Below are 15,565 nucleotides of genomic sequence, written 5' to 3'. Positions count from 1 at the left end.
GCCCCCCCCCCCCCCCCCCCCGTGTTCCCCAGACGAGCCGTGGCTCCATTCCATGCCCCGGCTTTGCAGTGCCTGCCCCAGACCCAATCCTTCCTTCACTATGGGAGCCTCAATCTGTCCTCCTCCCCTGTGCCCCTTCCCTACCCTGACCTTTTTCCCCACACCAGAATTACCAGCCCAACACTGGTCTCCAAGCTTCTGGGCTGCATATCAGAATCAGATTGGTATCGGCCAGTATGGCTCCTTAAAAATCAGGTGTCGGTATTGGCTCAGAAAATCTCTATTGGTGCATCTCTATTCATAATTACTATATTTTAGTGAGAGTTATCTCAAAATCAGATATTTTTTCTGCAAGACTGTGTCTTTTTGATAATGACAAAACTGCCCTTCTTTGCTATGTCATATGTGCACTGACATGCATATTGTGAAAGATAGTTTTTTTCTAAATACTCTTCCCTAAGCCATGAGAAGGAAAAGAAATCTGTTACACTTTTTATATTTTTTTTTTCTGACTTGTTCATCCTTGTGCCTGTTTCCCATCTTGATAATACATTCCAGGTCAGATTTCAGTTCAGTTTTGAAATAAGGCAGGATTCACAGATCCTCAAAACCCACTATCTGCAGCTGATGGGAGGAAGCTCTGTTGTGACTTAAATCTTTCTTACCAGAAGCATTTGGGGGATTTTTGTATTTTACCTTCAGAAAATTATTTTTGTGAACTCCTTTCATGACTGAAAACTAGTTGTTGTTAGCTGAAACTTTGTCTTAGAATTATCCTTTTTAACTCTAACAGATAAGTACTACATCTCTTTTCTTAACTCTTGAACTGAATCAAAGAACAGTTGTCATTTGCCTGAAGTTCTGCATCAAGTCACTGGCAGAGCTAAAGATATAACTCGAGAGTTTTCTGCACTTAAGTCTTGCTGCTTTAACCACATTGGTGTAGTATAAAAAATACTGTGTATATTGTTAGGATGATTTAAGAGAGCATAGGAATATAGAACTAAAAGAAGCCTCCTGTGCCATCAGGGCTAGGGCAGAAATTGCACATAAACTGATATAAGTGATTGGAAACCAGTTTAGATCTGTAACTCAAAAAGAGTTCAATGCATGTAAACTGCTTTCAAAATGGCCAAAACTGGTTTAAGATGGACCTGGATGGATGTAGTATCAGACTTATCTGATTTAGGTTAAATCAGTTTATTGAACTTCTGTCCCAGATCCCCTCCAGATTCAAGTAAATTCAGTCCCCCAGCATCCCAGATTGCTTTGCACCTCTCCTGGAATCCCCCCACCCCCGTGTCAGGGTGGACAGGCTAGCCTTGGCCCAAGCTGTCTGCTCCAGCTGAACAGGGAGGCATGCTCTATCACCCCCTGGCTTCTGGCCTGGGCCTCTCCAGGCATGTGGCTGCATTTCCAGAATCAAAAGTGAATGTCTGTTCACTTGCTTATCAGTTCAATATATGCAGCTCCGACTAACTTGCGAAGATTGAATTGATTTATCCTTGGGATTTTTGACTGTCTGTACTTAGCCTAAATGCAGAAGTAACCCATTATATATTCCTTTCCATAAAGTACTTATACTGTACCAGGAGTGTGACGTAGGGCTTGCCTATACTTAAATGGGTTTGTTTGTATAAATATACAAGTGAAGTAATATCAGGAAAATCTGTACTTTGGCCAGCGATAACTTAAATTGGATCCATGAGTGAAATAAGATCTATTTGTAAAAGGACTTTTTCACCAGTCTTAGTATATTGGCCAGGATATGATTTTAGCTATATAGTTGTCAGCAACATTTCAACTACAGCTCAGGTCTTAGTTTGGAAAATGAAACAGTCTTTATACATACAAGGTACATGCATGCCTTTGTCTACATTGGAGTTTTTACTGGTATAACTTTTTTTTGCTTTAAAAAAATCACATCCAGACTGAACTAGCTACACCAGTATAATTGTGTGTGTGTGTGTAGACTAGGCCTTGGGTTCTCCTGCCTGTACCTCTTGCAAAAGTCTAAAATGTTCATATCATCTATAAGATAGTGGTAAGTAAGTATATGTAGTTTTTTTTAAAGGTTAATTATTTTGGCTTGGAATTCTCATGCAACTATTGTTTTCAAAGTAATGTGTTTATTGAAATGTGTTTATTTATAGGTAGGGGAAAGCACCACCTCCCTTGGAAGCCCATTCCATATTTTTGGCAACCCTCACCGTAAAGAATTTCTTCCTTATTTCCAATCTAAATCTATTCTCCTTCAGTTTGTGGCCATTATTTCTGGTAACCCCAAGGGGTGCCCTGGTAAACAGAGTGCCCCCTATTCCCTGCTGGCCCCCCCAGTGAGTTTGTAGACAGCTACAAAATCTCCTTTCAGCCTTCCTTTGTGTAAGCATAAGAGATTCAGGTCCCTTGGTCTGTCTTCATGGGGTCTTACCTGCAGGCCCTCAATCATATGAGTAGCCCTCCTCTGGTCCCTCTCAAGGTTATCTACATCCCCTTTGAAGTGTGGTGCTCAAAACTGGATGCAGTACTCCACCGATACCGCATAGAGGGGAATTATCACTTTCCTAGTCCTGCTCATGATGCGCCTGCTGATGCAAGAAAGAGTGCGGTTAGCCTTGCTTATTGCCTCATCACACTGGTGGCTCATGTTAATTTTTGCATCAACCAGGACTCCGAGATCTCTTTCCACTGTTGTGGTGCTCAGAGTGGTACCCCCCCAGTCTATGGGTGTGTTGAAGATTCTTTCTCCCCAAGTGGAGCATCTTGCATTTATTCTTGTTAAATTGCATCCTATTCTGATCCGCCCACTTCCCCAGTCTATCCAGATCTTCCTGAATTCGCTTCCTGCCCTGTAGTGTGTTAACTGTACCCCATAGTTTAGTGTTGTCTGCAAATTTGGACAAGGTGCTTTCAACACTTTCATCCAAATCACTGATGAAGATATTAAACAGCACTGGTCTAAGAACAGAGCCTTTGGGGATGCCACTGCCCATGTCCCTCCAGGAGGAAACTGACTCATCCACCACCACTGTCTGGGTGCATTCCGTGAGCCAGCTTTTCACCCACCTTGGTTCTTTCCTTTTGAGCAGACTTGGGAACACGCCTCAAGGTGATGTTGAGAATGCTTCCTAAAAACAATTTTAGAGGTATTATGGATTGCTTTATTGACTCCGCTATAATTTATTCTTTCAAAATGTACTGAAGTACAGTTGCATACATAACTGATCTTTTTCTTTGTTGTGGTGACTTATACCGCTATGTACTGGAGAAAGGTCGTCCTTTCCCTATTGAAAATATTATTTTAGTATTGCAGTATTTCTGTATGTGATGTTGAGATCTAGTACAATTTTGTGTGTACTCACTTTTAAATCACCCACTGCCACTTTCACAGGCTGAGCCCAGCCCCTGTGCGGCCCAGTTGGAGTAGGACAGGAGCTCCCTTCACCCCTGGGACTTCATGGACACCTGAGATACCAACAGCAACAGGAGATTGAGGAGGAAAGGGGGAAGGGAGAGAGGGAAATACTTACTTCTTCAGAACAAAGTCCCCATCTGCTGCTCCTGGGAGATGGTGGGGAAGAGCGGAGGGAAGAGGCTGGGAGCCAGGGGGTGCAGACACCCCACCCTGCAGCATTGGCTGCTGTGCCCACATCCACTTTTATAAAATCCTAGATCTGCTTCTTTTGGAGTCCATCGTGCCCTACTGTAGTTGGAGTGCCAGGGAAAGGGTCCCTCATCCCCTTTCAGAATAGCGATATGGAACTCCATTTGTTCTCCACCTTCACCCAACCCATCCCTGAATGAGACTCTGTTTCCTTAAGAGAGCGCGGAGTTAATCTAAAGTTAAGCAGAAAGTAGGATAGTGTGGCACTTTCAGGTACTAGTAAAGTAGGCTGTGTCCTACAAAAGCTCATACATCTCTGGACCAGTTATTTCTTTAAGGGGAAAAACTGAACTCCTGATATAAGCAAGGGCAAAATAGGCAAGGTGATGTTTATTGTACAGCCTTGCAGTAGCAACAAATTGAGAACATTCTTGAATAATGAGGGAGGTTGCTTGTTAAATAAATGGGGGGCGGGGTTCAAGTCCAAAGCAGCAGAAAAGAAGAACTTAAGTAGAACTGGGAGGAGGAAACAGAATAGTCCAGTTGGAGGACAAAAGGAGGAAACTGGAACAAATAATAGGTAGGGGGCACTGGATATAGTGATGCTGTACATAGTGAAGGAGGTGTGGTGTGTTTTCTGGTACCTTCATGAAATGAGTTGTTGATATTAATGATGGTCTACCGAGCTAAATGAATGATTTAAAATATATGTCTGCATTCCACATATTGTTTTCTGTAATTCATGGCAGACTCATGCATTCTTTGGAAATCTGCTTGGAGACCATTATGAACTGGATGGTCTGAATCTGTTCTTTAGACGCTTGAGGATAAGAGCGGGAATTACTTTTAATTTAGCAAACCAAAAAATTCTTAATCACTTCGATTCCTTCTGGGCCCTATCATTCTGTGTGTGGTGTGGTATTGCCAAGAAAGGAGATGGAGGGCACCATCCCCTCTGTAAATGACCCATATTTTGTTTTTTGTATACAAATGTGTATAGTTGTGCATTCAAATTTGTTATTAGTATTACATGTGCATTTTGAATTGAGTTTAGCAAGTACATCTTTTGTAACGTTTACAGCAGAGTTCAGCCATCCATGAATATAGCTTGTTCTTCATGATACTTAAGTAGGTTTTCATTGTATTTCCATTCCCACTAGGTTATTCTGGGCCAGCAGACCCTTTGATGGGAAAGTTTGCTCTCTCCCTTTTTCTTATTCCTTCTTCTGTTGGCTCAGGTTTCCTCTAGTCATCTAATGTTTTACTGCTGTAGTTGAATTTGTCTTTGCTTCCATTGAGCTTGCAATAATGGAGGAGGCAGGTTTTCATCTTCAGCAGTACGCTAAATAGGAGAAAAGCTTGGGCTGCCAGCCAAAATGTAAGCTTTCCTGGGGACTTGCAACTCTTTCAATATGGAAACTCTTCTCTGGCTTTACTTAAATCTGAGGGGAATCTCTGTCTGTATCATTTCAGAAACATCCAACTTCTGTAGACACAAGCATCAAAATGCAATAATTCTTTCATACAGAAGTACAGTCAAAGCCATGTGATGAGATTAATCGAATACCCAAAAAGCTTTTTCTTTTATGGTTTGTAGTTACTATATCAAAATGTTGGTATTTCTCAAAATAAAAGTTCCTAATTTTAAACATGCAGCATTTGCATCTCTTTAAATGTGACATTTCGGTTATAAGAGAAAGCATTCATGTAGCATGAGGATTCTAAATATCTTGAAACGCTGAACACCTGTTGCAGTGAGAAGTAGGAGAGCTTAGCACTTCTGGGGAGTGCTCAGTACCTTGTATAATCAAGCCCTTGGTACCTTTCTGGGAGTGTTTTGGGTTTTTAAAGGTAGAGAACTTCCCTTGTCTGCTTTACATTTCCTAGTTAGAATATTAGTTGGTGTTTTCTTCGATCCTCCCAATCTCGGGCTATGGGCTGAGGAGGGAGAAGAGGATCCAGGTAGTCAACCAAAGACTGCAGTGCTGGTCATCGGGAAGGCTTTGGCTTTCATGACCACAGTCCGCTATTTCGAGAGAGAGGCAGCGAGCTGTTGGGAAAGGATGGCCTCCACCTCTCTCTGTTGGGGAGGAGGCTCTTCTCAGCTAGACTGGCTGACCTGCTCCACCGGGCTTTAAACTAAGCCTGCCGGGTGACGGGAGGACTGCTGCCACTGCTGGGCCACTGAGTGGCCCTTGCAAAGCCAGCAGGCCAAGGCACATAAGGGACCCCACCCGAGCCCCAGCCCTGGAACAGAATGTAGGCAAGGCAAGGGCCCCTAAGGGGACACTTGCATGTCTGTACATAAATGCCAGGAGCCTGGGGAATAAACAGGAGGAACTTATTCTCCTGCTAAATGCAAATAACTACGATGTCATTGGGATAACAGAGACCTGGTGGGACTCTACCCATGACTGGACCATGGGTATAGACGGCTATACAGGAGGGATTGTATGGATAAAAGGAGCGGGGGCATAGCTCTCTATGTCAAGGAAAGCTATGCGTCCCTGCAAGCTGACATTGGCACCTGTGGTGGACGACTTGAGACCCTCTGGGTTAAAATCCGTGAGGAACACAGCACAGGGGATACTATGGTGGGGGTCTACTACAGACTCCCTACCCAGAGTCAAGACCTTGACCAGGAGTTCACCAGGGAATTGGCTGAGGCCGCACGCTCCTAGCGTATGGTTGTCATGAGAGACTTTAACTGCCCAGACATCTCAGAGTGGCCAAATCCGAGCAGTTGCAAAGCTTTCTCTCGCGCGTGGATGACCTCTATCTGACACAGGAAGTCTACGGGCCGGCAAGAGATAAAGTGCTGCTCTACCTCATACTGGTAACTGGGGGCAACTTAATCAGCGACCTAATGATCAAAGGGAAGCTGGGTGACAGTGACCACAAGCTGATCACCTTCACCATCTGCCATAAAGCTGGCAAGTCAGTCAGTAATACAGAAGTTCTCGACTTCAGGAAAGCTGACTTTGACAAGCTAAGGAGACTTGCCAGAGAGGCCCTAAAGTGCCACATCCCAATGGAGAAGGGAGTTCAGGTTGAGTGGTTGCTCCTCAAGGGAGCAATCCTGGATGCGCAAGGAAAGTCCATCCTGTTTTGGAGGAAAGGCAGCAAAAGGACACAGCAGCCCCCATGGCTCTCCAGGGAACTGGCGGACCTCCTGCGTCTTAAAAGGAACACCTACAAAGGATGGAGGACTGGAACCGCCACCAAGGAGGAATACTCTGCTTTACTCTGGACTTGCAGAGAGCAAATCAGGAAAACAAAGGCTGTGGTGGAACTCCAGCTAGCTGTAAATATCAAGGACGATAAAAAGTCCTTTTTTAGATATGTGAGGAGCCAGAGCAAAAGCAAGGGCAACATTGGACCCCTGCTAAACCAGATGGGGCAACTGACAACTGATGTCCAGGAAAAAGTGAACTTGCTAAATGGGTACTTTGTGTCAGTTTTTCACCAGTTCCATGGGACAGCCCTGCCTGCTATGGGTCAGGGAGGCCCAAATGAGGGAGATTCCTTGCCCTCCATCGAAGCTGACCTCATGAAGGAACACCTTGACAGGCTGGATACCTTCAAGTCAGCTGGCCCTAATGGGTTACACCCAAGGGTACTCAGGGAGCTGGTGAACATCATAGCTCAGCCCCTGGCACGGGTCTTTGAGAGCTCTTGGTGCTCTGGTGAAGTGCCTGAAGATTGGAAGAAGGCCAATGTCGTGTCTATCTTCAAGAAAGGGAGGAAAGTAGATCCGGCAAACTACAGGCCCATCAGCCTGACGTCTGTCCTGGGGAAGGTCTTGGAGAAGATTATCAAGGAGGCCATCCTTAACAGACTAGCTGAAGGCAAATCCTGAGGGATACCCAGCATGGGTTTGTTGCAGGTAAGTCTTGCTTGACCAACCTCATTTCCTTTTATGACCAGGTGACTTATCACCTGGACAAGGGGGAAGAAATCGATGTTGTATACCTCGACTTTGAAAAAGCCTTTGATCTGGTATCCCACGAACACCTCTTGGCTAAACTGGCTAAGTGTGGCTTTGACGTCACCACGATCCACTGGGTGGGGAACTGGCTCCGCATTAGGACTCAGAGGGTGGTGGTCGACGGGAGCCAATCGTCTTGGTGCGCTGTGACCAGTGAGGTCCCACAAGGCTCTGTCTTAGGGTCTGTACTCTTTAACATCTTCATCAATGATGTGGACGTTGGTGTCAGAAGCAGACTGGCCAAGTTTGCTGACAATACCAAACTGGGGTTAAGCATCCACACCTGAGGATAGGAGGGTGGTCCAGACGGATCTGGACAGACTTATGAAATGGGTGGACGAGAACCTAATGGTGTTCAACACCAAAAAATGCAAGGCTCTCCACCTTGGGAGGAAAAACCTGCAGCATCCTTATAGGCTCGGTAGTGCTACTCTGGTCATCACAACGGATGAAAGGCACTTGGGGGTCATGGTTGACCACAAGATCAACATGAGCCTTCAGTGTGATGCTGCGGCTAGTAAAGTGAGCAAAACGCTGGCCTACGTGCATAGATGCTTCTCAAGAAGATCCTGGGACGTCATTCTCTCACTGTACTTGGCCTTGGTGAGGCCATAGCTGGAGTACTGTGCAGTTTTGGGCTCCACAATTCAAAAAGGATGTGGAGAAGCTTGAGAGGGTTCAGAGGAGAGCCACACACATGATCAGAGGTCAGGAAAACAGACCTTATGATGAGAGGCTGAGAGCAATGGGGCTATTCAGCCTGGAAAAGCACAGGCTCGGGGGTGATCTGATGGCCACCTATAAGTTTATCAGGGGTGCTCATCAGGATCTGGGGGAACGTCTGTTCACCAGAGCCCCACAAGGGATGACAAGATCGAACGGTCACAAACTCCACTGTGACCGATTCAGGCTAGACATAAGAAAGAACTTCTTCACTGTCTGTGCCCCCAAGGTTTGGAATAGACTGCTGCCGGAGGCGTTTCAAGCACCCACTTTGAACGCCTTCAAGACACATTTGGATGCTTATCTTGCTGGGACCATAGGATCCCTGCTGACTTCCTGCTCCTGGGGCAGGGGGCTGGAGTGGATGATCCTCTGGGGTCCATTCCAGCCCAAATGTCTATGAAAACTATGAATTTTTCAGAATGTTTTGAATAAATCCAGCTCACCTGAATAGTAGCTCTTGTTGCATACCACGTGTAAGTATTTGTTCTTATTGTTGATGCGGGCAATGTATTACTACAACACAGACTATGCAGAACCTCTCAAGGATTAAGTACATAAAGTTACAGAAGTTAGTTGGGGTGCACCGATTAGAGATTTTGGGTGCTGATACCGATAGCCGATTTTTAGCAAGGCCTGTTGGCCAATACTGATCCAATTTCTGATGCACAGCCTGGCATCTTGAAGAGCTGCACCCAGTTGGCAAGTCTGTAGTGGAAGAGTTGCGTGGAGGGCAGATGAAGGACCCTGCAGTGAGGGAGGAATAGGGCTGGGGCTAGGGCAGGGCAGCAGATGGAGACGTGTCTCATTCAGGAGGGTTGGTGGGGAGGGTTGCCTCCCACTGCTGCATGCACCCTGGGAGGGAGCAGGGAGTGGAGGGGTGTGCCCCTTGGATCTGCATGGGGAGAGGCAGGCTGCAGCTGCAGGCTGGGGCCAGGAGCTGCATTGGGCTCTTCCAGGTGGGGGGAGAGGTTGGGCCAGGGTGTGCTTGGGCAGGTGGTGGCAGCACTGGGAGGGCCAGTGGCAGCCCACCACACCACGCCCCGTGCAGATTCTGGGGGCACACGCCCACCTTCCCCCTTGCCCTCCTGGGGTGCACACAGTGGTGGGAGCTGCCCTCCCATGTCCCCCAGACAAGCCACAGCTCTGTCCTGTGCCTGCCCCACAATGGATGGGCAGCATCTACCCTAGCCCCAGTCCCTCCCTCACTGCAGGGACCTTGATTTGCCCCCCCTCACGCCCCTTTCTTCCCTCCTCCCCTTCCACCACACCAGACTTAGCAGCAGCATGCAGGTCTCCTAGCTGCTGGGTTGCGCTCCTTGCTGCCTGCATGATGCGCTGAGGCTGTGCACGTACTCGAGCATTTATCAGCCAAATTGTCAGCCACATCAGGCCAATTTCCAATGCATTCTGTTTTCTTTATATTAGTTCTGATTCAATATCAGACCTATGTATTGGTGCGCCTCTAGAAGTTAGCATAAATAGCAGGCTATGCTCATCCTCTCAAAGCTATTCACTGACTTGGGTACCCTAATACAAAACCTCTTGGAGCATGTACGTCTCAAAGAGTATGAAAATCTAAGGCTTCATAGGACCCCAAATTCAGACAGTTGTTTTGGGCTAACAGTACAGTCTTCTTTCTACTTTCTGTTTTTATTTTTCTAATGATCCATTTTTGTAGGCTCCTCTTAGTGTTTATTTCTTTAGGTAGACTGGTAGCTGTAGGGGAACACTTTCCCTCTGAGAAATGGTTAAAGATAAAAGTGCCTAATACTGTGAGTACTTAGTCTTAAGCTGGTACCTGCAGCATTTATAACGGTGTTTCAGTTTTGTTCCTGTTTCTGCTATAAAAACTTTCCAACTTTTTTTAAATGAAGCAATTATGGCTGCGTGATGATGATTTTTTTTTTTAGTTACTTGATTTATATTCTAGGCCTATTCTTTTTCAAGATTAGTATTTAATTTCTGGATTCTATATCAGACAATTGTTGTTTCAGTTGTTAGCAGAAGTTTTTTTTAACTTATTGTCTAAAATATATTGAATGTTTGCCATCGCCAGTTGACTCAAAGTTGTACCATTTCAGGCCAGGGTTAACTATCGTCCATATTACCTACCTTTTATTAAGGTAACTTCAGTCTGCTTCACAGAGATAAAGCAAACAATTTGCAGTCCTCCAGGATCCCAGGATGAACCATTCCCAGCCCCTTCCCCCCCCTTTCCCTAGAACAGAGATGTATATTTTAAACATCCTGGCTTTTAGTTGCACCCCTGCTCCCCAGACCTTTGGTGGCAGGTCAGAGCTGTGCACCCAAGAAACACTATTTTAATGTGTGACTGTTCATAGCACACTCTAACTTTAACACTGGTTAATATCCCATAGGTTTAGTATAGTCCAAATGTAATGTGCGACTTCACCTTGGGTGCGTCTACACATGCTCCTATGGCGCTGTTGTTACTGCCCCATCATTTAGTACTTCCTTTTGGAAGTACTAAATGACGGGGCAGTAACAGCTCGTACTGCACCGTGCTGGCAGTGCACCAGTTTTAGCTGCTACATTACCACAGCAAGGGACTGAGGGAGTGCATTGCTACGGTAACGTAACTGCAGCGTCATGGTTTGTGCCTGCTGAAGCTAGGTTGCTGTAGCACTTTGCTATGGCAATGTAGTGTCTTGTGTAGACTTAAATATTATGAAATGTGGGGGGGGAGTTCATATAATAAAATACACAATAACATTTTGTTTCAGTAGTCCCTTTTATCCAAGGACATATTAATGCTTTACCAAATATTAACTAAGAAGCTAAGCCCTAACATATTGATGAGGCAAGAGAAAAACATACACAGCATAGCAATGCTACCCAGTAGTTTAAGACAGAACTATCTCTCAGGCAACCTGCAAACAATTTAAATTGCAACACGTGGGGCTTGTCAGTTGAAATGGAGCAGCTCTGGAACCCAGGGGTGAATGGCATCACTGCGTTGCTCTCATCCATCCCCTTGCCCACCGCAAAGTTTGACATCTTCAGCTGCTAAAATACAGGGGGAATTAGGAAAGATGGAATACAATTACTAAACATGGAAATTGCCTGAGGGTTCTTTACAGAGGTGGTTAGTCACTTTCATCTAGAGTCAAGCATGAGGCAGGGCTAGGTGGCACCTTGGAGACTAAAGCTGCTTGCAGACATGGAAAAAAACAGAATTGCAGTTTACCAGAAGCAGCAGCGTGTTGCTTTAACCTGGGTTTGCAGCATCTGTAGAGATTGGGTGCTTCAGTGGGGCTTTATGGTGCTTTTAGCCAAAGCTGATTCAATCAGCTATTAGAAGTGCCAAAAAGCCCCACTAAAGCATATGATCTATACAGACACCAGGTGAGCCAGGTCCAATTAAGGCTCTGCCTTTTCTGGGCATGCTCAGGGCTCAGTGTGGGAATGCACTGAGTTTAAAGTAAAGCGCCATTTAAAAGAAAAAAATTAACGTTTGCAAGCAGCCTAACTGGTTTATAGAGGCATGAGCTTTTGTTGGCAACTGCCTTCTGTGTCAGATGCTAGCTGGTCCTACCTTCTCTATGAGATCTTTAATGACAAATGCTGAGAAACTGAGTTTACTGCCTCATCTGAAAGACAGTTACAGTACTACAGAGAACAGTAGGAGCATGCTGGGCACTGGTTCAACATGTCAGTAGAATACAGGCCATACTTTACTGTAGCCCCTACATCAAGAATGGACTGCATGGCTTTTGGCTTTTTACCATCACAGCAGGGAAAAATACTGGTTGCAGTCTCCTTCTGCCACTGTCTCCATCTGAGCCTGGCAACCTGTTCAGTCTCTGTAGCTGGAGACCAAGCAGAGAATAGGGGGACTAGCCTGCTGCTGCCGCTGTCCCTAACTAACCTGGGCATGGGGGAGCCCTAAAGCCACTCCTGCTGTGCTTCAGCTGTGAGCTGGGTATGCAGAATACCAGCCTTGTCTGGGAACATCACCAGCAGGTTGGGTCTCCTCATCCTGCACTTGCTCCCTGCTGCGCATGCCCTGCTGGCCAGGAAGAGGAAACCTATGCTATACCACTGCCACTGTCCCTGATTGATGCAGGGCCCCAGAGCCGCTCCAGTCCCACACCAGCTAGGGTTTCAGGGAGCAGCTGTGTGGGGTGCTGGGTTTGGCTGGAGACAGTGGCAGCTCCTGAGTATCCCCTGGTAGCCCTGGGGGCTCCAGTCACTCTTTGTTCCCAACCCCTAACAGTCTGAGTGGCAGCTTGCTCAGTCCTGCATTCCTGTACCTCTCTCTTGGCCCACCTCATTTTGTGACATCTAATAGAATCACAATGCAGTGTTATAGTAGGAGGCCAAAAAATTCTATAATGTATTAAAAAATTGCTTTCCTTTTTTCATTGCTTTTGTTGTTTTTTTAAAAACCCACATTATAGTTGATCCTTGATTTACTCTGCCTTGATACAGTAATATATTGAAATATTTTAAAATTAAAATATATGACAACCACCAGTATTTCATTTACCTATCCTGAAAAAGTCTTTATGAATAACTTTTAAAAAGGATTATTGGGAAATCATTCCATAATTCACAGGTAAATAAAGTCAGAGCCTTCATTGTGCCTTCCAAACAGACATAAACAGCAGCTGCCTTTTTCATAGTGCAGTAGCTTTTTCAAGATGATTGTTTACAGGACAAAAACTGATTAGCAAAGGAACTGGGTGGTGCAGTTTGCTATTGTATGTTTGCTGAGAGCAGGGTTGTAATCTGTTGATTTGTTATAAAATTAGGCTTCCCTCATGCTGTGGAAAGATGTTTTCCAAACTTTAAAGGTTTGTACATGAGTACATTATAAAAAAAAAAAAAAAAGTATTAAGTATTAGCTTCTTTCTTTTCTGTACCTGAAAACAGGCTATATTCTTGTTGGGATATTTATTTGCTTGTTTGCTTTTTGTTGTTGCCACTTATTCTGTAACTTTTTAACAGTAAAGAGGAATAGTCTGAAGTCAGTTTATAAATCTCTGATCCAGCTAGTCTATAAGTTACATCTCTACCCTGCCTTCTTAATAGCAGTGGAAGTTTTAAGGCAGGATAGATTCTTCACCTGCTTTCTGTCAACTCAGGCTTGGAAGTTGTATGTCAACCTACTTAAGAGTACCAGATTATTCAAAGCAGTGGTGCTCAACATTTTGGCCCCATGGGCAGGATAAGGAATACAGGGCCAGTCCATGGGCCAGATCCTTAGTTATGGCTCATATCAGTCTCTAGGTGCCTTGATCCTGCCTCACCCTAGCCTGCCCAATGCACCTGATGTAGCTCGCAGTGTAATACTGTCCTGTCTGCCAGACTCTCCATGGGTCCAAAAATTTGGCAGCAGTGGATCGGCAATTAACGCTGCCACTGCTGCCAAATTTTTGGACCCATGAAGGACACTGCAGCTCAAATGACATAGCTCTGCTAGCTGGATCTGGCCCACAGACTGCGGATTGAGCATTCCTGATTCAAACAAGTCCCCCTTCTCTGCCCAACTCTTTCCCTAAGTGGTTTGCAAAATAAAAGTCATTTATTTTATGATTACTCTGTGATGTTATATGTAAGTGTAAGAATTCTGAGGTATGTGACAAGCTATGGCAAAGCAAACATTAAGTGGTACGCTGGGGATTTAGAATTGCATTTTCACAGTTTAATCTTTAGTGGTATATTGTGTGGCAATGAAGTATATTTGGAATCAACATGGAAATGGGAAAATCCTCAGTTTTAGAGTTGGAGGGATTTAGGAAGTATTCATGCACCTTGCCTTCTGTTCTAGTCTTCTTCTCTTTTCATGGACAAAAAAAGCTCTTTCCCAGCTCTGCTACCTTAGTTCTTATTTTTCCTTTCTTACTTTGGATCCTTTCAGAGCTGTGATTTCACCTGATTGATACTTTTAATTCTTCCTCATCTCCTGCACTGACACTTTCAATTCCCACTATTAATGTGTAAACTCAAAAAAAGTACTGGAAGATATTTCATATCCTGATGAGATTTATTGTTGGGAATTGGAGGTTGGGGTGTCAGGGACAGCAAGAACAAAGTAGGAATCGCTTTTAAAATGGGTGTTGTGACTCCTTGCTGTATTCTTAAGAAAAATATTAAAGATTTAAAATTCTAATAAAACAACAAAAAATAAATTGTCTCCTAGTTAAAGCATTTACATTTATTCATGTGTTGGAAGTACTAGGTCAGTACTTCTCAACCTTTTTTGATTCAAGGCACCCCCCCTTTACTTTTGTGAATTGAGTGGCACTCCATTTCAAAATGTAGTTTATATATTACATTGCTTATCTCCTTATGGGGGCGGGGAGGAATGGGGGAGGGGAGAGCTGAGTAGTAGGGGTGGGGGATCATCCAGGCAGGGACAAGCCTGACCCTGGTTAATCTACTTACTTCCTCACAGCATCTTTCAAAAAATCTGGCAGTACCCCAGCTCCCTGGTTGAGAATCACTTGCTTAGGTGCTTTATTGGAGAAGGACCTAAACTGGCAACCAAGCTCTGAGGGATTTGGGGGTGGGAGTGTTCCCTGTTCACCTTCACTTTAAATTGGCTAAGCAAAAGAAAAGAACCCTAATTTGATATTTATTATTTTTGTTGTTCACAATATTTTGCATTGAAATGCCAGTCAGTCGGATTATTGCAGTCTGTGCAGTAATGGGAATGTTTTAAGCAGTTTGTCTTGCTACTAAAGTGGTCAGAATCTGACACTGAACGTAGCCTAAATAATATGAAGGATTTTGAGGAGACAGTCAGTGTAGTTCTGTTCACTTCAGTAGAGCTGTGACCTGCATATATCAGGGCTGTGTTCTCCTTCTTTGTAATAAAAAAAAAAAAAAAGTACTTGGAGAAGTGGATTCTCCAAAATATACTCCCATTCCTGTTTGATTCTGGCTTTAGAGATGTTTTCTTTTTCATGTAGTCCTTTTCATTAGATTTATTATGCATAGAAGCACTGTTCTTAATGGTAAAAATAAATAAATATATGTGTGTGTGTGTGTGTGTGTGTGTGTGTATATATGTGTGTGTGTGTGTGTGTGTGTATATGTGTGTGTGTGTGTGTATATATATATATGTGTGTATATATATATATGTGTATATATGGGGTTTTTTTCCTCTTGGAAGTTTAAATATTCAAAAAAATTGAGATTTATGCTTTGAAGGGCAGGTTGTCCCCTCAATAAAAAAAAAAAAAAAAAAGAACAATTATCTCCTAAAAAATTATATGGAT

General features: G+C 44.3%; 1 protein-coding gene across 7 annotated transcripts in view; it reads left to right on the top strand.

The window, feature by feature from the left end:
• The window catches only part of TANC1 (tetratricopeptide repeat, ankyrin repeat and coiled-coil containing 1), a 285,257-nt gene that overhangs the window by 189,153 nt on the left and 80,539 nt on the right, over positions 1–15,565 (top strand). The window lies entirely within an intron of this gene.

This window comes from Gavialis gangeticus, unplaced genomic scaffold (assembly GCF_001723915.1).
Source record: "Gavialis gangeticus isolate Ggan-Ray unplaced genomic scaffold, GavGan_comp1, whole genome shotgun sequence".
Lineage (NCBI taxonomy): Eukaryota > Metazoa > Chordata > Crocodylia > Gavialidae > Gavialis > Gavialis gangeticus.
This window is presented reverse-complemented; position numbering and strand designations above follow the sequence as displayed.